Source organism: Ambystoma mexicanum, chromosome 11 (assembly GCF_040938575.1).
Source record: "Ambystoma mexicanum isolate Mex_15411 chromosome 11, UKY_AmexF1_1, whole genome shotgun sequence".
NCBI classification, from domain to species: Eukaryota; Metazoa; Chordata; class Amphibia; order Caudata; family Ambystomatidae; genus Ambystoma; species Ambystoma mexicanum.
The window spans coordinates 325,665,813-325,689,559 of record NC_090934.1 but is presented as its reverse complement, the minus strand read 5'-3'; the positions used below and the strand labels follow the sequence as shown (position 1 = coordinate 325,689,559).

Genomic DNA, 23,747 nt, shown 5'->3' with positions numbered 1-23,747 from the left:
AGAACAACGAGTTTTTAATATCTTCAGGAAAGACGGCTCTTTCTCTGTTTAGGACACATAGCTCTTTTTTCTTTGACTGTATTCACATCATGGAAATGTGATTGGGGAGTACTCTTGCTATCTTTAGGATATACAGCTCTTAGTTTCTTCAGGAAAGTGAGTTCTTTGATCTTTTAGGCAGATAGTGTTTACTATCTCAAGGAAATAGCTATGAATACATTTAGGAGAGTGAACCTTTACTGCATTTCAGGGGAGAATGATATTAGCTTTAAGACAGAGAATTCCTACTATTTTTAGGATGGAACACTCTTGTTATTTAACGTGAGAGGGTCCCCACAGAGAGCCTCTACTATTCCTAGGATAGGCAGCTCTTACGACTTTAGAACATGCATTCCTTTATCATTCAGTCGGAGAGCTCGTTATATCTTTGTAACAGAGTCTCTTTACTTTCTTCATGACAAATTAGGCTTGCTCTCCTTAGGGCAGTTATCACATATTTTTTTAGGACAGAGCAGAATCCACTTGTGTGGAATCAATGCCAGTGCAAGAATAATCCCACCTAGTGCAGGGGAATGTCAGAGCATTCCCAGGCAGATACCCTGCCCAACCTGACTGAATGTATTTCAGCCAATCACAGTGCTCAGAACACTACACCTCTTTAGTGGCTGAGGATTCTGCTATACTCGTTCGGATTTTCACACTATGATGATTCAAATGTTTCTAATCGGATGAAAACCACCAAATTAGCGTGGGGGGGAGGTTTCACCAACAAATTCCTAATTTCTACCTTACAGAGACACCAAGGGGAGCCCTGCCACCTCTCCTTCTACATCACAAATCAGCCAGCTGATGAGGGATCTCTTGCTAGTGCATACATGCCAAAATGCCCCATTCCATTTGGGAGCTTCTGGTCCAATTGTCGTTCTTTTCCTTTGCATTTCAGGATTTTTTGTCCTCAGTGTACAATGAGGCAATCCATAAAATACATCCCAGAATGCAGAGGAAAAATAGGACTGGACAAGCAGATCCTGAACGGAATAGGGTAAGTTGGCAAGTATGGTATTGAGGAATCTCTGCACACCTGCTTAAAGGGATACATACTTCCTTAGGAAGCACACCCAGTCCACAGCCTGCCCTCCCACCCCTAGAAAGCAAGCATTGATATTGATATTCATATTTTATTTCTATTGCGCTCGTACACATGTTTTTCTCTAGAGAGCGACAAGGCAAGGGAGGGGAACAGGGGAGAACAAAACAGCAATCTTACTAGGCCAGGTGACATTGAGAATGCGCAAGTGCATGGGAGAGGGGGAGGGGAAAAGTGCATGGAAGGGGGGAGAAGTGGAAAGTGCGAAGCAGAGGAGAAACAGATAAATAACAATAAATAAATAATAAAGGCAACAAACAGTGGCAATGCAGCCAGCCATTTGCAAGTGCTAGGTTTAAGGCAGAAGACAGGGTAGGTCTGATAACTCCAAGAAGAAAAAGGGGGCGCGGGTTGTATGGGTACAAACACCGACCCCAGTGCAAGTAGTGGCCCGGAGGCAGTGCAGGAGGGTGGCAGGGTGAGCAGGTACCTGGGCCCAAAGGACAGAGGGTGGCCATGGGCACGGTGCCAAGAGAGAACAGATCAGCAGGTGAGAGGGGGAGCGAAGGCAGAAGAAAAGAGGAAGGTCTTGAGGTGCTTCAGGAACCGGAGATGGTTCTCCTCAAGTTTTAGAGTGCAGGGAGGCTGTTCCAGAGGGAGGCCCCAACCGAAGACAGAGATCTACCCCCAGCTTGTTTCTTTAAAAACGACTGGCCCTGGGGGAGTTGGAGGTAGAGGAGCGAAGAGCTTGAGAGGGGAGGTATTTGCCGAGGGACAGCTGAAGGTATTTTGGACCCAGGCCCCAGAAAGCCTTGTGAACAATGCAGAGGGTTTTGAATTTAATTCTTGCATCCACTGGGATCCAGTGGAGAGATTTCAGAGCTGGAGAGATACAATCCTAGGGCTTGAGGCCAAGGACAAGTCTCACAGTCCTGTTCTGGATTAGTTGCAGAGGGCGGAGAGCAGAGGCACGAAGATTTAGAAAGAGGCTGTTACAATAGTCCAAGCTACAGAGAACCAGAGCTTGGGATACCATGAGCTTCTGGGGAAGGAGAGGAAAGGCAGAGTACCTCTGAGGAGGTGCAGTCAGAAATTTGACTTTTTAGAGACCTCAGAGATGTGGGCGGAGAAGGAAAGGGTGGAGTCAAAGATGACATGAGGTTCTTAGCCTCGCAGGTGGGGGTAGGAGGAGAGCCAAGGGAGGCTGGCCATAGAGTGAGGAGAAAGGATGGTGAAGGTGTGCCAATGAGGAGGATCTCCGTCTTGCTGGCATTCAGACAAAGATCATTGGCGGAACACCAATCTTAAATGGCAGTTAGGCAATCAGAGATGAGAGAGGGAGAGATGGTGGCAGAGGGCAGCCTGAAAATGAGTTGAGTGTCTTCAGGGTAGCACTGGAAATTTGAGCAGAAAGCGGCAAAGCAGTGGGCGAGAATTGTCAGGTATTGGTTGAAAAGTCAGGGCGAGAGGTTAGACCCCTGGGAAACACCACAGGTAGAGACGAAGATAGATGAAAGGAAGGACCCAAGTTGGACCTGGGAGGGTCGATCTGAGAGGAAAGAGGCCAGCCAGGCCAGAGCCTGATCAGTGATACACAGGTTTTCACGGAGACGGTTGAGCAGGATTGTATGGTTGACCGCGTTGACGGCAGAAGAGAGATCGAGGAGGATGAGGACAGAGGGAATGTTAGAGTCAAGGTTGGAGAGCAGATCTTCACGGATGTTCAGGAGAGCAGTTTCTGTGCTCCTGGCAGCTCTGAAGCCAGAGTGGTGGTCATGGAGACAGCCAACAGAATTGGAATGAAGGTTAAGCTGAGAAATGGCCAACTTTTCCAGGAGTTTGCCAAGAAAGGGATTAATGGAAATTGGGCGATAGTTAGCTGGACAATAAGGATCAGCTGTGGGTTTCTTGAGAAGAGGATGCACAAAGGAGTGCTTCAGAGGGGAGGGGAAGGATCCGGAGGCAAAGGACTGATTGCAAAATTCAGCAAGGGCCGGAGCGAGGGTGTCAATGTGGTCCTTGATGGTTTTAGAGGAACAGGGATGAACCTGTTTTGAAGAGGCTTTCATAGATTGGACTTGTCTAGTGACCTTGTCAGGGGTGAAAAGAGGAAAGGACGAGAAGGATGGTGGGAGGGTGGCTAAATTAGGGTCAGCAAGCACAGATGGAGAGGGAAGAGGAGGGGTGTGGGTGGAGAGGTTGGACAGGAAATGAAGTGAGAGGCAAGGGCATTGCAAAGAGCCTGAGAGACAACATGAGGACTTAGAGACTGCAGCAGGGTTGGCCAGCTCCTTGCAGATTTTAAAGAGTTCGTCCGAGTTGTTAGATGCTGCAGAGACACAAGCTTGAATGTGGACACTCTTCTTAGTGAGGACAGAGAGTCGATATTGCCTTGTTGCAGGCGACAGGCCAGTTTGTCAGAGGATGAACAGGAAGTCCTCCATTTCCTCTCCACTGCCCTACACTTACGTTTAAGTGTAGCTAGGTCAGAGTCATACCAGGAATTGCACTTGGCTTCAGACTTCAAACGGATCCTCATGACCGGGGCAAGAGCATCAAGTGTATCAGAAATTGAAGAGTAGAGCAGAGACAGGGCTGTGTTAGGATGTGAGACAGCCAAAGGTGGAGAGAAAGTGGCAGCAAAAGCCTCAACTGACACACGCTGACACAAGCATGTATTTGTTTGTGCAATGGAGATAGGGCTGCCAATGGTGGGGTTATGGGGATGCATCTGGTGACTAGGTTATTATGGGTCGACAGGAGTGTCTCCTTTCTCTATCAGTTCCTTCTCTTGGGTACTGAGTGTTCGACCTTACTGATAGTGTTTTCTTCTCTAGAAGATGCTAGCTGAGGATGATATACCTATTTCCTCATGAGTATCAAGGTTCTATGTGATTACATGGACCACAGTTAGTCCGTGGTCTATTCGTTTGACTCTTGTAAGTTGAATTATTTTTAAAATGTATTTTAAATGGGGGTGTCTCCCATAACTCTCTTAAATCCTTCCTGTATCCCATCACCTGCCCTTACTACCTCCACACACTCACACAAACACACATATATATAAAAAAAATGAAACACATTATTGAAGATTGTGAGAGAAACATCAAAGGTTTCCTAGTCAGACTGTGAGCTGGCCAGTCAGCAACAAACATGTATGTGAAACCTATTATTAGACAAGCTATTTAATGTGTGCAAGCTCTCTAATTAAATGCATTTTGTCCATGTCCAAGTATAAGCCACTATAAAATGGCACAGCATAATGCAACTGTTTGGACCTTCTGAATTTTAACATTTTTATAAAATCACAAAAGAGAAAACAAATTGGGTTTGTATTCTTATTATGTGTGTGAATTACTGCTAGCACATAGACTGAGGTCCAACAGGTGGTAAGCCTATTTTACTGCAGCCGGTAATTCACATTACCACGCGTGGTAAAACAGAAGATACATTGTTTTTCTGTGAATTGAGTTTTTAGAAGTACTAGACGTGTGTGTAAGTACAATTATTTGCTTGTGGAATGATTCATGTATTTTTAAATTCAGCCTCAAGTGTATATTGCAGTATTGTACATACACTACTGCGAGATGGAGGAATACGATATCTACCCAGAGTGTATTCAGTCTAGTAGTTTGTTATTGTGAGTGACCCTGGTAAAAAACAATTGTTAGGTAATATTCTGAAAACAGTCTCATCGTGATAAATCTACCCCAACAAATTACCACAATGCCCTACCGCCATAAAATACCACTCTTTTTCACCATAATAAAATAATACCACTAAGTGATCGGTATAACCCAAAAATATGTCCGACAGTACAGTAGGCTTACCTGACAAGATTATTACATAACTGTTGATGATAACCATAACGTTAACTAGTGCCTTTACCCTTGAGCACTGCCATAGGGGAGCAGCCATCACTCAAGGCCCATTGCTGCCTGAAGCAGAACTGCCCACTCATGGGGAGTGCAGTAAGGGGTCCCTGCCTTCCTCCATAAGATGAGCCATTGCCATGCATGGGAACTGGCTGCAGAAGTGAGCTGCCATGCCTGAGTAGCTACTGCCGCAGTGGCAAGCTCCCATGAGCAGGCTACAGTGATGAATGGCACCCAGCTCAAGGGCCCTTTTCAATGCACACCTGGTTTGATGGCATACCTGTGTATCTGCCCGACAGGTACTGAGGTGCAGCAGGAATGCTCTGGCGCTCAAGGTGTTCAGGTCGACAAAGGAGCTCTGTCTGAATGTCACCAAAAAAAGGAATGATGACATCAGCGGGGGTTGGGTCTGCAGATGCGACTCGCTCCCAATGTTGTACGAATCTCAGCTGCGGGGAAAGCGGCATGTGTCTTCTCCAGAGCATTGTAGGGCCATAGTTCATGTTTAAGAGTGCCAGTTTTGGCATTTTCTCTTTGTTAGTGAGACCCCATGTGTTCCGGTGTGATTGCAGCATGTGGCCGTTCTTCCTCCCACTCCCTTGTTTTAGTCTGTGTTACTGTTTCCTTGGTGTTCTAGCTCCTGTATTTTATTTCTGTCTTTATGTGCATGTATTTGTTTGTTCTGTCAATTTCTTGAATCTCTCTTTCTTACTTGCTGATCACTCTTGGTTTTCTTCTGGTGGCTGGGAGAGGTGTCACTGAGAGTTGCGTGTCCAGGTTGTTGCCTGGCTCCCACTTGTGATGTTTTTTCTCCTTGTGTCTGATACGGTGGGAAACGTTCTGTGCAGTTCACCTGACTTATACTTTGTAAATGCTGTTGTAGAATTGCTAATTACACTACTTGTTTTTTCCTACTTCTTTCCTTTTCCTACTGTCAATAGCATCAGTGTTCTTCTGGTTGTGCATTCCTGTCTTGACAGAGGAAAAGTGTTCCTAGTGTGTTGATGTCTGGGATATTGGTTCCCAATATCTTGAGGCTTTCTTGCCTGTCTGATATGGGACAGGTGGAGCCCGCTCCTTGCAGTTTTCTGTGTCTTACAGCATTTTGGGTTGGCGGTTCTGGATTTGCTGTTAGTGTCATTTTTTGTGCCCTGCAGGGGTGGATGTATGGTGGATCAGGGGTGCCAGGCCCATATGTTTGGTTTTTGGGTGTTGTCTAGGTGGACGTTCGAGACATTTGAGGGTTGGTCTCACCTGTTGCCAACTTGGGATGTGTTTTTCTGTGGTTGATTTCCTTGTCGTGGCAAGCACAAAATGGATCCTATCAGTTGTCGGTTTTTTGTAATCCTATGTGTGGCAAGGTATCTTTGTGGGATTTAGTCCTTTCCTTTTGCTTGGCTTCCTCCTCCCCATTTCCTTGGTTCCCCTGATTTAGATGCGTTGGTTGTGTTAGTGTCCTATCTGTGTGCAGTTGTGTTCGTGTGTGTCTTTGTCTCCTGCAGAGATCGCTGGTGGTGCTCTGGTGTCTGCTGCATGGCTCTCTTTTGATTGCTGCGTGATAACTTGCCTGAGTAACCTCCACTCTCTAATTCTCTCTAATTCTTTCAGGAAGAGTTGGAGTGTGGCAGTTTGGGAGTCTGCTTCCTTTATGTCACTGTAAGAATGGTATTTGACTGAGATGAGTACGTTATTGAGTGACTGAGTTTTGACTTACTGGGTGTGTGTGAGGTAAGCATGGGGACTGTTGGGTCCCTTAAGCTCCCTATGAGCCAGTTAGAGTGTGTCGGTGTGGTGGGCACTGCTGAACTTCCGTTTCTGTACCTGTCAACTCACCTTACTCCTACTCACTGTCTCAGTCCTCCTTTCTGTGGACTTACCCACACAAGATTATAACATTATTTTTAATAATCACTTTCAGTATACAATATAGACATAATAAAAACATTACACATGTCTTACAGAGAAAAGCACATTAACAAAACCTAGATTGTCCATTTCCATTATTTTCTGATTGAAGGTTATCATTCCAAGATGGACAGTATGGTACACTCCTACTCAAAGTGTACCGGACTCCGAAAAACTCCTATGGGAAAAGGAAGCAGCAGGCCATTGTGTCCCAATGCAGGTTCATGGCTACTTTGGAACATATCAATGACCATTGATCATTACATGTGACAAGTATCCCTATGATAAACTGGGTGGATGCGTGAATTGCTGCGTACATAAGCATTTATTTTTCTCAACACTAACCCTAATGTTAAAGTCTTATCATTCGAGGGGTCCAAATAGCTCAGACTCATGTAAGAACCATGGGTGCCACTCTGAATGTGATGAAACAATGTCCTACTCACTCAGTCTTTGTGGCAAAAAAAAATCTTGTTTTTAAGAAAAGAGAAATTCTTTTCAACTAGTGATGGTGTTTATATGTTGTTTCGTGGTGCGATGTACAAGTTATTTTATGACGAGTATTGCCTAAGTAATAGAAGTAAAGAAGAAATAAAATTAAAGTTTATGTCTTCTCTTTTACCCTTATCTCTCTAACACACTCTGATTGGCCGCATTCAAGCAGTCACAGAGCAATCCGCCAATCACATCCACAAACCCCTAATCTAACCTTCTCACCTCAGCTCAAAAGTCCAGATGTACCTTTCATCTCTGAGAGTGCATGCGTAGTGTGAGTCGGAGCCTGCTCTATCACAATCTCCTTTTGCAACTTCTGCACATTACCCTTCCAGGCTCTACAGCCATCAACATCAAATAAGACATCCAAGTGCTATGTGATAATTTTCACTACTAAGGAAATATGCTAAAACAATGCTATAGAAACATTTAAAATAAATATTGTAGTTCAGCTGCATATTTTTACTGCATGCACAATAATCCCTTCCAAACTATAAAATGTGATTCCAAAACATCACGTTCTTGAAAGTACACTTGAAAGACAATTAGTGAATTAGCAATATCTATTAGAGCATTGGAAACCTTTTCTGCTACCTTTGTGACTGCTACATGTCCTAATACATATGCAGTGCATAATTCCCTAATATTCTCATTTGGATAGCGTCAGAAATCGGAAGTGAGGAGAAAATGGCAGCTCATATATATTATGCCTTCAACTGAGTTTGAGGTCTGGTTGGAAGTGGAAACACTTTTAGCTTTCAATCATACCTCTATGGAAGGCTTCAGCTCCCTATAATCCAAGCCACTCCATGATCCATGCATAGTTGTCAGCCAGGAACAGTCTAACTTGGTCACAAGGGGGCTCATGTTGGCCAAATGAGTAATTTGGCGGCACAGAGACATTACATTTACATGTGCAAGTGTGTATGGCACCTTTTGCCCTTCACACTTACAATACACTTTGCAAAGTGAGTAAACACTGCCTGGCATGCCAGGCAGCATTTAATTGTGTATGTGAGCACCATTTGCTATGCTCACAGATGAAATAAAACCATCCCTGAGATGCAAACATGTTGGTGAGGGTTTCATTTCAATGGGGAACCCTGCTTACCAACTCTCCCTGACATGCTTGCCTGTTGGGGAGGTTTTCTTTTCAATTGTACATGCTCCCTGTCATGCGAGCATGCCAGAGAGCGTGTACAATGGATCCCTCTGGGGTCTGCTTGCTTTAAGCTTGTGCATAAAGCAGGCAGACCCCATAGGGAAGTCCAGCATCTGCGCCAGTAAAACATCTGTGCCGGCGCAAATGCTTGATAATTTTTATGGCGGCGAGGAAGGAGGTGGCGGAAAAGCATGTTGTGTTCCACCACTCCTCTCGGCCATACAAATGTTTAAATAGGAGCCATAACGTAAATGAAGGACGTAAGAACCTTGCAGAAGGCTTTTACGCTATTCATTCAGGCTACGTGCTCATGGAATATAGCTCCAAGATCTGTGGGGATGACAAACTCTGGATCAGTTGGGCGCTGGTAGGGTATGACGGTCCAATGGTCGCTGTTGAGTGATTTGATCAATTATATGGTCCAGTCAGGTCTTAGTCATTAATTTGTTTATTTTTGGTTAGTTAGCACCAAAGAAAACATCATTGTAGAAATGAATGACAAGTTTTTGACATGGTAAATCGCTACACAGCCGACGCGCGTTTCAACCTAAGTCTTTTTCAAGGCCAATTGAGTTAAGGGGCGGACTTCAAGATGCTGTAGGCTGGTCCTCCCAGATAAGGGCGCCAGGGGGGCTGGATAGCCGATCGTTGGCCGGGTCCGGCGAGTTCGTTGCGTGCGAGCGTTCTCAGAAATACGTGCTCATGGAACTTAGCTCCAAGATCTACTTGGACTTTTGCCGAAAGGGATTTCATGATATGACCTGCCTAGCTGCGAGGAGTCACACTACAACATTGCTTGTTTGTGTACTAGTTTACTTCAGAGTGTTTTATATGCCCCTGTGCATGTTAGCCTGCTCCCATTCTAGCGCACACTCTAAAAGCTACTCATTAAACAACATTGCATTGCAGAGGCCGAATGGCATTAACATGATGTGAACTTTAATACAGAGTAAATCAAGTACTCCAGTAAGGCGGATGCTCTGCCTGCTGTTAAGAGAAAAAAGAACAGATTGGGGTGCATTGGCCAAGGCATTTAAAAACAAAGGCTGCAGCTCAAAAGAAGAAATACAATACGGTGCTCTGAGCTTTTCCCATAACATGCCCAGCAGTGCTGAGAAATGATTTGGATGATTAACAGCGCTTTGGAAGAGTGTGAAAAAAAGTGACGCGAACAATAAATCAAGAGCAGCAAAAAAGAACGTGAATCCATCCATCTTGTGAAGCCTTTTATCGTTTGCTCTCTGGTCTGGCACAGAGATAAGGTAAGCAGAAGGCTGCACTCTCACCTGGCAGAGTTTTGCACCTGTAATGTAAAACGTGCCATGTCACAGTGGTGGGAGCAAGGGTCCAAGAGAGAACTGGCTGATAAAAGGGTGGGCATTCACCCCTACAGGACCTCTGTGGGCATGGACATAGTAGGCTGGACAGAATATTAGCATAGATGTGTCAACCATGTAACTGACTCTGTCCCAGCCCAGTTGGTTTATTAGCAAAAACGGCGTATTTGACAGTGGTTTCTGCGACATGTACTACGGAAAAATTATTCAGTGTTCGATCTTCTGACTGTGTACCTTTGGAGGCATGGCACAAAGAAGTCATCCTCTAAATCTTGACTTCCACAACATGAATCAGCGTTAGCCAGAACACGGAAATCGCTGCGGTAGGGAGCTGCCTTTAGTGGTAGGTGTGTTGCAGGGAGGTATAGAGGTTCAGGGGGTGTGGTGGTGGGTATTCAGAGGCTGGGGGAGATCGCGGGTGGCAGACTAGGGGAAGACAGGGATGCAGCTTACAGAAGTTTCGGGGGGTTAGATACCCTAATGGATCACAGCAGCGTTGGGTGGACGTGGGTACAGGCGTGAAAACCCCTGAATTTGAACAATCTGCCTAGTCGTTCAAATCTGTTTGGCTGTGGATGGCAGGAGAAAAAAAAGCAGGCACACCTTGTATGGCTATGCCCCGCCCCCAAAACGCAGGATTCCTAGGCAGTTCAGTGCAAGCGCCCAAGTCAGCACTAGAAGAGTGGAAGTGGCCACACAGGCCGCCGAGTCTCGCAGGTGTGCAAAGATGTGAAGATATGAAAGGGAGAACCCTGCGCAAATTTTTTATTTTAGATGCCCCGCCTGGCAGACCACACTGATCTGGGCAGCCATGGACAGAGAAGACATGGCTTTGATGCCTAGGTCTTTCACCACCGACAAAAGGATGTGGCCTGTCCCATCGATGAGGGACAGAAAAGAGTTTAACAAAGAGTAGCAGCCTCAGAACCCACCACCAGAACCTCAGTCTTTCCTTCGTTTAATTGCATCCATTTGTTACACATCCATTCCCCCATGGCTTCAAAACAATTCATAAGCATGACAGCAGTTTCAGGCAAGGACAGGTCCAGCCAGACCAAGATCTGGGTATCATCAGCATATGCATAAATAGAGAAGCTGTGGGAGACCATGAGCTTGGTACAAAGACAGTGAACAGCACAGGGCAAATAGAGGAGCCCTGGGGGGCACCACAGGACAGAGAAATGGGAACAGAATGGAACGGTGAAAGAGAAAGAGACTGAGAGTGGTGAGAAAGAAAATAAGTGAACCAGAACAGGCCGGTACCTGAGGGGCCGGCCCTTGCGAGGTGACCAAGCATGATCGATGCTGTCAAAGGCAGAGGACAAGTTGCGAAGTATCAGCGCTCCCACACTGCCTTAATCTTGCAGCCGTGCACGGTGTCCACAACTGAGACCAAAACCTCCTCTGCACCATGTCCTAGCTGAAAACCCGATTGAGCCCAATCAAAAAAAGAGAAATTCTCCAAGATAAGGAAGAAGAGAAATAGGGCAAACGTCTGCAGGTGCAGAGGATTTAAGTCTGGGTTTTTTAAATAATGGAATCACAGGGGTGTGTTTAAGAGAGGCTGGGATATAGCAGCATTGAATGAAACATTCACTGCTTTGAAACCAGTGGGGCAATCTGAGTTATGAACTCCTTCAAGACAAACAAGGGGATGACATCCATAAGGGGGTTTGATTTCAGCCTGTTCGTGGCCACAACAATCTCATCACTGATAAACAAGGGAAAGACATCCTAAACAATTCCCAGCATGGTAGCAATTACCTCTGGCTGAGGTTGGAGTGACCACAGGCTGGATGCCCAAATATTCTCCTGAATGTCTTCAATTTTGTCCACAAAGTACAAAACAATTGAGTCGCATAACGATTGAGATGCCGGTACAGATTCTGTGGCAATCGTTGACAAAGAGTGGACTAAACTACATAACTCAGAAGGTTGATTCAGAGATGTTTCCAGCTATTGAGAAAAGAAGGTGTGTTTAGCTTCAAATACAGCTTTGTGGTACTGCACAGAGATGTGCTGCAGTGTCAGCTTAGCTTCTGACCCATAGTGCAGATGCCATTTGTGTTCTGCTTGCCTCTGCTGAAGGTTTAGGCCACAAACCTGGTCGCTGAACCAAGGTTGGGATACCCGACCCTTAGATTTCAGCACCTTAATAGGGGCATCACAGTCAGCAATGGTAATAAAAGCATGGGAAATAACATTACGATCAAGAGAAGGATGATCCGCACAAAGGGATTCTAATTGGCTAGAGATTTGATCGCGTGGGACAGAACGCCAATTCCGTCCAGAGTGGTTGCAAGATTTGTGCACCGTGCTGGCATTCTCCACCTTCCAAGAGACTGAAATAAGGACATGATCAGACCAGTAAATGGGGATTACAAAAACCACTGACTTTTCTGAATGGTCGGCAAAAATGAGGTCCAGGGTATTACCACATTGATGAGTCGGACCAACCATCAACTGAGGGAGAGCAAACTCATCCATAGCCTCTACAATCCTAACCACTGCAACATCAAGAAGATCATTCATTTTAAGATTAAAATCGCCACCTATCCAAAAATGGGTGTGGCGAAGTTGTAGGTCAGCTGCCATTTTTACAAAGGTTTCAATAAAAGAGGAGTCATTGTCAGGAGGACGATAGACCACCAAAATATGTGCAGTTAAGGAAGGGGAATGGGTAAAGTGAGAGTGCAATGCTTCCATTTTAATGTCATGACTTAACAGTAAAATTCTCCCCGAAAGCTGGTTGCTGAATATGGCGGCCACACCACCACCAGGATGATCAGATGAACGGTTGACGTGCAGAATGTTTAAGACTGGAGGAAATAACGGGGTCAAGGCCGAGAACGAGCATTCGGCAACATGCACTGTAACTGGTTTGAGATGAAAGGACAGTGTGGGGGGACAAAGTGCCAGCAGAAAAATGGATGGGGAGCCGTGTTGATGGGGGTTAGACCAAGCAGCATATAGCGTGAAAAAATACCTAGAATTGCTCTTACTTGGTCATGCCTCCCTAATCCATTACTGGCCCATCAGCGGCACGGACGAGCACAGATGGGCTTGACTTTAGCACGCTTTTGGCATGCACAAGTTATGCCTGCTGCGATTGTCTGCTGCGCTTCCGAGCCTCCGACGTGGTAACAATGCACATCATATCACAGGAACCAATCCTGTCAACCCAGTGGGTTAGACAGGGAAGAGAGACTCCACTCTCTGCATGCCGGTAAGAAATAATGAAAACAAACGCCAGCGGGAGTGAGACCCCAAACATATAGGAGTACAGGCACCCTCCTGCCACACAAGCGGGATACAAAGAAAGAATAGTAAAATGTGCCACAATTAAATAAAAAATAAAACAAACATAATAAAAACAAAATGTTAATTCAAAGTAAGGAAAATTACAGTGTCCAGTCACCCGCCGCAGCACAGAGCACAAAGCAACCACAGCTGTTTAAGGAACCTAGCAAAAATAAATAAAAATAAATGGACCATCACTCTAATGAAATTACCACTTCATCAAATGGCTGTAATTCAAAGTGATTTAATGTACAACCATGCAAATAATCACCAACAATATGACCCTCACCACACCCTAATCCCCAGCACATCCATTCCCCACATCCCTGTGGTCTGCAGTCTGTCCCATGAAAGTGTCCACTACCTCCTCCTCTTATTCCATGAAGGCGTGGTTACATGACTTGTACAGCGCTAGGTGCACGTTGGTAGCATACTTGCCACTGATACCTCAGTAGGGGTGGCTGACACGGCACTAGCAGCTACACTGCACTGGAGGTGCTACATTGTAAGGGCTATGGCCCTGTACATTGTCTCATTTGAGGCCGAAATGTGCCATGACAACTCTCTAACTCTTAGACTCATTAGGCCGTTGATGGCCCTTGATTCTGCTGCACACCGACACAGTTGGCCCAGGAAAGTGGCCACCCGCCTGGAGGCACCCAACACACATCATGCATTGCCTTGGAGTGTCCCAGTTGCTCCAGCGTTATATGCTGAGTTTCCTCCTGCTGCTGCTAGATCTGGGTGAGCCTCTCCTAGATGACATCTAGTGTGTGGTCCTGCAATGGCGCAGGATACAGATGAGTCCATTTAACTCAATGCCAGATGCCAGGCCTGCTTGCTCCTCATTATCCTGACCTTGGGAATCCATGTTCTCAGGGCAGTGATAATGGAGATCTTGGCAAGATGACAAGGGGGAGGGAGAAGACTGCATGGGTGATATGCTGGGCTGGGAGGAAGCATCAGAGACCATTTGCCTCACAGGGGAAGATGCCGAGGTTGAGATATTGGTGACAGACTCTAGTGGTGCAGTGCCAGCAGGTGCAATGGCCTGGTCCCATGCCTGAATGTTGTTGGCACTTGGGTGGGTGAATTAGTCCTCTGACTCCACAGCAGTAGTGGGTGGTGGCTCAGTAGGGGGAGGTCCTGTAGCATCAATTGGTGGCATGATCGTGGCAGTTGTTCCAGTGCCCCAGAGGAGGTAGAAGCAGTGCCCTCAGACTGGGGTGTTTTGGGTGTCTTGTGGGCACTTCCCTTCATGGGTGAGGCATGTCCTGTGACCTTTTTGCCCCACTTCCTGGGGAAGGTATGCCAGAGGTGCTGCTGCCTTCCATGTGGCTTTGTGTGTCTTGTGTGCCTGTCAGGTGTCAGGAAATAGTGCATCAATACATTGATGGACTTTAGTAGGGTGTTTTCTCAGGTATTGTTCTATTTACTATCATATCACAGGATGCTAGGGCCCCGTGGGGTCTACTTCATATGGCAGCAAGTATGATGGTTAACTGCCTTGATGGTTGTGTGTGCATATGGACAGTCAGAAATATGTGCCTTGCTTGGACTGTGGTGTCATGTGCTTCGCAGTTGTACAAGGGCACATGTGCCAATGTAGGGCAGGCCCAAAGGGTACTTGCATATCCTGTTGTACTGTCAGTTGAGTGGTGTCCTGCTAGCTATGTTGGTGTGATTGCTCTATTAGGTGGGAAATAATCTTCATGGAGGCCTTGCAGCTACTGGTCTGTTGCACTAGTTGTAAGTTTGAGCCACACATTTAGTTGTGTTGGTTGATTGCCATATGTTATGTGTGTGGCAGCAGTTTGGCTGATGTGTCTGTACATGATATTGATATTGGATATTTTATTTGTATCGCGCTCATACACAAGTGTTTCAGAGCGCGATGAGGCAAGGGAGTGGAACAACGGAGAAGAAAAACAGCGATCTTACTAGGGCCAGTGACAATGAGCATACGCAAATGCAGGTGAGAGGGAAGGGGGAAAGTGCAGGGGGGATGGGACAAGCGGAAAGGGTGCTCCGCATTCTGGCAGGGGTGGTGCCAATGTGACATGAGATTGGGTGACTGTCCATGATACTTGCTGTCCCATGGTAGTTGCATGTGTCCAAAATCATGGCCTCTTAAATCTACATGGTGAGTATTGAAGGGGGTTCACACCTTCCATGCTTCCTTATGTACTGATGTGCGATGACCCATTTCTCCTATCAGCTTCAAAGGAGCAACTGTTCATCCACCAGTGAATGCTGTCTCCTGACAGTAGTTGGAAATGACAGTGCAGACTCAGGCTTTGAGGTTGTTTCACCTCTTCTGCATGTCCTCACTGTCCCGTGGGATATGTCCTACAGCCACCGCCTTATCCTTGATTTTTCCCCAAATGGTGTTCTTGCACTGCTGTGATGTTTTGCAGCTTTGTGGCCCATAGAGCTCCTTTGCATGGGCCACCACCTGCTCCACAAGCACACTGATCTCCTGCTTAGTGAACTTCTGCAGCGTTGCCGCATTTCAGGCACCTTTCCCTTGCCTTTGCCTCCTGACATGTATTTGTTTCATCTGGGGGTGGATGGCACTTCTTTAAAGGCGATTTTCAAATGATTGAGTTTTTAAATTTGGGCACCGGCGAACTTCCTGTTCGTATCAAGACAACTTCCCATTTGGCGGTAATTCCACCAGGGGAATTACCATTGGGTAATTCCGTCAATATACAGCGGTAATGGTAATTCTGCCAAATGTTAGCAGAATTACCATAGGTGTTCTGGTTTTCAGTGGCAAATAGTCAGCGGAATTACCCTTTCCGCTGGTATGTGGTGCATGCCCCCAGCTACTCATGATTCGATGTATGTCCTGGAGGGATTCTTGGTGGTAATGGTAAGTCTGCCTGGAGGAATTACTGACATTCTTACCACCAAACTCGTAATGAGAGCCTTTGATTTTGGATTCTATCAATGTAATGCTTTTCACAGGTAACCTACCCTTTAAGGCAGATACGGCCCCTGAAAGTTATCTTAACGAAATGTATCTAATTTGAATTGCGGCACTATTTATCAAATTCATACATACTACCCGTTGGTCAGCTAACCCACAAATGGTCTTGGGACTCTTCAAAATTCTGCCCATTTTGCCCAACAGAAGTCGAATCTGATAAGCACTTGCTTTTGTTGTGCCTGTATTATGCAGAATTTTGAAAGTGATGGCTCTACCCTATCTTTTTCAAATATCACATATGTTATTCAACTGCCTTATATACCTATGTAAAAGGACTGACCGAATGTGACATTTGCAGTCTTCAGCTATTTGAATAAGGCATGGAGAACCCAGGCGAAAAACAAGGAACTGAATAAACTATTGTTTTTTACACCTGCACACGGATGTTAGTCTCTTGATGTATGCTGGCACTGATTAACAACACTGTTTTATAGAGTGCAATGCATATATTCTTTTTTCTCTCTTCTTGTTTAACTATATTATGCTTTTATGGGCATCTACCCAAAATAAAGTTGATTGATTGACCAAATCTGCCTGCTGCTGCCTCTCCAAATGGCCTAAAAAACCCTGTTTGGTTGTGACAGTTAGTGGGAGGGTTTTTGACATCAAAATATGTATGCAGGAGTGCCACTTTCAATACCTGTATTAAGAAAAAGGCTGAGTCTGGCATGACAAACGGCAGTCACAGGATGCCAGGATGCCAGTAGAAGGGGCACGAGTTCTCACTAGATGTTTAGTGTTTTATCTTCCATGATTGGGTAGGAAGGAAGAACAATGGATGGGGTTGGTGCTGTTTGCACGAACGGGCTACCGTGGGGGTATAAAGTGGGGAACAGGTATTGAAGATGGAGGGGCATGACCCCGAGGAGAAAGCAGGAAGGAAGGCTTCAGAAGATGATAAGGAGACAGTAGGGATCAGGGGATAGGTAGGGAGGAAGTTGAACTGATTGAATTATTTATTTATTGGGGGTCTTGAAAATGTTTTATCATTAAATCTATTTGGCAAGTTGTTAATTCAGTTTTGTTAATTTGTAAGGCCAGGGAGCCAAGTAGCGTTATTTTGTGAGCTGTGGCCTGTCACATTAAAGCAACCTTTTCCACTACAAGCGAGTCTGGGTGTTTCATGCAGTAAGCCCAAATAGAATCATACCGCTCCCCGCCAAACACCAAAGTGGTCAACCAATGAGTCACGGTGGGCTTACTGATTACGACTGGGCAGGAGGCAGAGATCAAAGTGTTGTTCACAGTTCTCTGTCTTTCCCTCTGAGCCAGAAGGTTTATGGGAAATGTAGACACTGGGGATATGTCTTCTGAGTGAGGCATAGGGAATTCTGTGATACGTATCCATAGGCAGAGTAGGTAGATATGTGTGTTAGGATCTATGTCTATGATTTGAAAGCGGTGGATTAGGTTAGTAATTCAGGACTAGAAAGTGAAGATATAGGGCCTCATTACACGGAAGGCGGTAATCCAGGGTGCTATTAGCACCCTGGACCATGCCGGTAAATTACCGGCACCGCCTTGGTGGAAAGGGGAATTACCGCCCTATTCCAAGGTTGGAGGGGCGGTAATTCCCCCTTCCACCATTGCCCTTCCCCATTCCCATTTTTGCCCCATAGGGCATAATGGGAATGGGGAAGGAGCTAATTATGGCACCGCAATTTGAGGCCCATATTTTCCCAACAAATCTTCACCAATAAACTTACAATTTGGCATGCCCAAGATAGAAAGAAACAGCATTCCCCACAATGCACTGCACTGATTTACTGCAAGATTTGGAACATGAATATGTACTTTTCATGAAGCAACTCGTAGAATCCAATAACAGTATGGCCCGCGCTCTGAGCCTCCTGATTGGCCAGCACCCCCTCCCAGGGTGCTAATGATGGATAATTGCGTAACAGATCCGGTTATTGGTTTGGCCTGGTAGCTCCTTGTCCTTGTCCAAAGGGTGCATTGTTGCATTTTTCTTTATGCTGGGACTAACATTTCACACAGTGCATGCCCCTTTTCTAGTGATTGTATGTGCTGCTGTGTCTTTATATTGTATCAGTAGAGGAAGCCGAAACATCCTTACAAGTCAGTTTCGTTGGTTGAAGAGTGCACCCGCCTATACAAATTCATAATTTATGCACCCAGGAATCACAAAAGGAAACAACTATTGAAATATAAGTGTTATTCCCGTTTCTCCCAATTACACATGTGTAATTTAAGCACCAATGTTGCGTGTCTTACACATGAGTACATATCAAGCACAACTTTGTAAGCAGGCACTCTGTGGAGCATGGTGGGTGGTGGATGCAATACAACCGAGTTAAACACAGAGGGCCTCATTACACGGAATGCAGTAAGGGTTTACCGTTACCGGTAAGGGTACCGGTACCGGTAAACCCTTACCGCCTTCCTACGAGGTCCCTTTGCGGGACCCGACCGCAACGGCTGGTTTTACCAGCAGTTAAGGAACGGGCCCGCAAATGGACCTTGGAGGCAAATACGGTACCGCAATTAGCGGTACCGTAATTGCCACCTTCCCCATTCCCATTGAGCCCAATGGGGGCTCAAATGGGGAAGTGCCATGGGGAATTACCACCCCCACACACCTTGGAATGTAGCGGTAATTTCGCCATTCACCATGGTGGACTCGGTACGGTACCGCGGGCAACCATGGCGCTAATAGCACCATGGTTACCGCCTACCGTGTAATGAGGCCTATAGGCAGTTATATCTGCTGCTCACCCCCGAACACGGAGATTCCAGTACCGACCCCACTCCCATGTGCCCTCTTCTCGCTGCACTTGCCCGTTCTGAATACTCACAGGGCATACATAGTAGGTTTGTCTTTTTCATCCACTGTATTTATTGTTTTCAATACCATGTTCCCACCCTGTTGCAGAATTGACTTACTGTATAAGCGTCTAACAAATGCACAATAAGTAAATATTCACAAACATTTTGTAATGTCTTTCCTTCATTTAGTTGAACACAAGCTTACTCCCGAATGGTCAAGTAAGCAGCGGGTAACTTGTGGGAGAATACATCCAAATGAGCTGTGGTTAAAGGGTGAGTGTCAAAAGAGGAGATGTTCACTAGAAATGCACTGCACATTCAAGAAAACAAATGTATTACAAGGACAATATGCCTATGTTGCATTAATTCGCAATGAATATGGAATTGGTGATGTGGAGTGGTGACAGTGCAACACATTGCCTCGGAACACACTGCTTACATGAATAAGTAACACCTTTCCTTGCCGTGATAAACGTGTCTCAGTCCCAGGATTCTCCTGTACTTAGTCGGTCTCCTTAAAACCCCCAGTCATATAGAGGATGTAGAATAATTTGGTGGTCGTTGGAGACCAATCTGAAGGGAAAGGTACACAAACAGTCTACTCCTCTACAATGTGCCATTTACTACACACCCACCCTCACCTCCTACCCATCCACGTGCCTTACTTAGCAACATATCAGACAGCACAAACACAAATAACTCGTCTGATCTACCAATCCTCTACAATGAATGATTCCGCCCTAGCACCTAGGTCTACACCGCAACACTCTCCACCGAACCTGACACCGGGACATCTGCTCCCTGCCATTTTTGTCCCCTTGTTGCTTGTGGATCCCATGCCGCCAAATTGATGCTCCGCCGAATGGTTAACTCCCGATGATCTTCTATTGATCGGTTGTGATCTGCTTCCTTTGCTGTGTACTTCCTCCTATGACTTGTAAATTGCACCGTTGCTTACGGGAGCCAGGTCCACGCGCATTAAATTCCATGAGTCAGGCCCTTAATCTGAAGCAGACAAGGGCTCTACCATAGATCTTAAAAGCCAAAGAAGAAGGGACTTAACCCCATGTCGAGCTTCTACATCTTCATCTACATCTTCAAGTATGCACAGGGTACCCGATCATGCTACCACACATCTAATTCCGTGGACTTCTTTCTCACAGCCATTCAAAGAACAGAGAGTTGTGAGGAAGATGACGACCTGGGCGTGGATGGTTGCGTTCATGGATGCCCCGGTGCACAGAACATTTCACGTAATTCAAAACTAAAACAAAAAGATCAAGGAATGCTTTTCTATGAACTGTGTGCACCCAAATAATAGTATTGGAGCCTTAGTCTTAAATACACTAGAGTTTATGTCCACACTGGCTTCTCATGTTTCCTTCTGCAGACTGTAAACATAGCATAGGTGCATAAAGAACTTGTATTAAGACGTGCTCACCACCAGTATATAATTGGAGTTAGACAATCGAATGCCCAGATCATATTCCCTACATATCCAGAAACATATTTCACCCTGATGATGGATGGCAAGGCTCAAAAGGCATTGGCTTTGTTTCACCAGCCTCTCAATATATACAAGGGGTCTTGCGTTAAGCACATTATAAGTGATTAAATCACTCTTACAGTACGCTTTGTCATACTTGCACCATAATCCTATCAGGACCTGGAAATGAAAATATTGGTTTGATTTAAGGCAGACGATCCTATGGGAATGGAAGCGATCATGTCTCTTACGAAGGATGTTGCACACTAGATAGCATCAATCTGTGAGTGCTTTGCCTCTGCACTAAACATTCGTATCCTTGCACTACAATCCTGCCAAGGCTGAGGATCCTTTGGGAAGTGAACCGATGAGGTCTCTGTCTATGCACAGTGCTTCTTTTACAATATATAAGGATGTTGCACACCGTGTAGCATCAATAGGTGAGTGCCTTCCTCGGCACTAAATATTCTTATCCCTGAACGCACAATCTTGCCGTTTCCCACATATGAAAATATTGGGGTGACATAAGGCTGAGGGTCCTATGGAAAGTGAAGTGAGTAGGTATCTTACTATGCACGCTCCTCCTAATCTAAAAGTATGTGGCGCATCATAGGTCATCAATATAGGAGTGCTTTGCCCCTGTACTATAAAGAGATTATCTGGGCTAGAACCCACCTGGGCACTGCAGACTCCAGGAGCCAAGTAGGAGTGTATCAGATGCAGGTTTGGCTTTAGTACCCCCGAAATGTTGAGTTATGCTGACTTGATCTTGTTGACCTACAGAGCCGTGGCAGAACAGAACAGGGCCCAGATAATAAACGGTGCCAGCACCTGCATTCATAGACATATATTTTCAGCCAATTGAAATCGTGACGGGGTGGTTTCGGAGGGGAGGGCAGGAGACAGCTCACGCTCACAGCAGATCTTAAATGTGTGGTTTCAGGGATGAAGGAAAGAGTTAACTGCTTGTAACTTTGAAGATGCACCAGAATAGTCTCATTCGAATCTGTGAAGATGTTAGATGGCTCCATGCAAGTAAGTGCACCCTTCCAAAGTGAGTCCCCCCCAACATTTGAAGGGTTAGCCCCCCACATTTGAGCCTGGTTGTGCTGCCGGCGGAGACCAAGAAATAAGGAACACACATGATGTTTGCAGGGGTTGAGATAGATTGCCCTGCACCTGTTGCACTGAATTTAAGCCCACTCTGTGCTCTTCAGTCCTGACCTCTACTACTGGGTGAAAGTACTTTTTCCTCATTGCCTTTTACATGTTGAGCACATTCTCAGACACGAGGGCTACAGGCGGGGTGCACTGGACTCCACGCTGCTACATCTATGGCAGAGAGCAAGGGCAGATCATTTAAAAGCAATCTAAAATTAGAGTTTTTTTTTTCTTTTTAATTAGAAAAGGGCCACGGCACCTCGTGGGTCCTGTCGTAAATCCGGCTCGCCCGGGTAAAAAATGTCTTGAATTTAACTTGTAATTAGAAGCTCTATTGTAGGCATGACGCCTCATTTTTCATTCACAGCTCCTCATTGCTCCAAGTCAAGAAATCAATCTGAGGTCGCTGATGAGATGAGGCCGTCAGATCAGTGCCGCGATTGATGAGCCGCTGGCTGGAGCGTGCGCGGCCTTAACCCCTCTGCAGGCGCGCGGCAAGTTGGACGGAGCAGTGACGCTCTTGCAGAGCATTGTCTTTACCTGTTATCAATGGACAGTGGACATTTTATAGCAAGGCAACAGGAGACCATCTAGCAAATAAATGAGCAGCAGGAGATGGGCCACGCAAGCAGCACACTTGGTGCCATTCTAGGGGGCAAGTAGCAGCAGCACACCGTGTTATCTTTATATGCAATTTTGTGCATGTCCACAATAACGAAAGCAAGCACAAACAAGAAGATCGGAAATGCAAAAACTGGGCAATGCTAGAAAAGATAGGTTAACCACTGAAAGGATTGGCAGAGTTGCTCTAAAAATGGCGACCACAGAGGTCATCCCTCCACTGCCCCCGGTCCTTATGGATATGAAAGGTCACTTATTAATTGCAAAGATACACCCTGACTAAGGCATCAAGGGACCCAATCCTGTTTAATAACCCCCCCCCCCCCCCGAACATGAAAAGGACCCAGTATGGATATGGAACTTGTCTTGTGGCTGACTGCTTAAGGGCTAAGGGCATATGAGTGTGTGCTGACCTATGTTTATTCAGCTTGCTTTTTCCCCTTAGTTTTGGATATTGAAAAACTAACTCATGGATTTTGTTAAGTTTGTCATTGTGTGCCTTTTCCCCGACTATTTCTCCCAATTATATCTTTGTGTTCTATAACATGTTTTGCTCAAATTCCTGTTGCTGAGTCGAGGCCACGACAACCCTCCCTCACCTTCCAATTTCCGGGGGATATGGCATTATCTGTTTCCTTATTTGGGGGTGTCCTTAGTTGTGGCTGTGGTTCAGAAAGCATCCAAATGAGCTTTGGTTCAGTCGTTGTTGTGTGACTTTCCCTCACCGATTTGGACCCACTGCTAATGTGAAACTATCATTATCAACTTAGATGCTAATAGGCCAAGCCAAATGACTGGGGCTCTCGCGATTAGGGCTCTTCATGGCCAACGTAGAGAATTGCCCCCTGAAGGAGAAGTTCGTCAAGGGATTCTGCTAAACAAATGTTCTATGCAGGCATCATTGCATAGTTTATCAACAGAACAGGATGTCAGTAACTACACGGCATCCCTTCGGGACCTTTGAGCGGTTAAGTATTTGGAACCAAAGGGTGGGATTGAAGTTGACAGTGACCGTACTGTCCTAGCCGCAACGTGAAACTGCTAGGTGTCTGTCTCTCAGACAGCAGGCCTGCCAAGGTTTGTACAATCTTTGAAAGGAACATGTCCCTATGTCAACTATGCTCTGTCAGGCACTTTCTCCAAACCACAGTCTAAATGCAGTGCAAAATCAAATGTATTGATCCATACAAATGCAGCAGTTTGTCATGTTTTGATGTGATAATCTCGAATATTAAATGCTGCACAAAAAGAAGACCGAGTTTTTTCAGCCGATCTTTTGCAGTCTCCAATATTCAAAATATATCAATTGCTCAATCCCCCCGCCCTTTGAAATCAGGGGTTTCACCACTGAGCCCCCTTCAACCTCGGCCCCAGCTTAACCCCGCCTCACATACAAATACACACACACGCAGAAACACTGCTTTTTTATTGTTACAGTTGACTTGCAACATTTCATAGTCAAAACACATATGATAAAATACAGCTAGCTTTATGATTTCGCGAGAAAATAGCTAAATATTATGTGTTATGTTATGGTTT

General features: G+C 45.6%; 1 long non-coding RNA gene across 2 annotated transcripts in view; it reads left to right on the top strand.

Annotated features, from left to right (window-relative positions):
* Positions 1-23,747, top strand: part of LOC138503380 (uncharacterized) — a 276,899-nt gene that overhangs the window by 18,702 nt on the left and 234,450 nt on the right. For both annotated transcript variants that reach the window (XR_011279627.1, XR_011279628.1), the window contains exon 2: positions 21,955-22,242. This is a non-coding gene — a long non-coding RNA (uncharacterized lncRNA). The remainder of the gene's footprint in view (positions 1-21,954; positions 22,243-23,747) is intronic.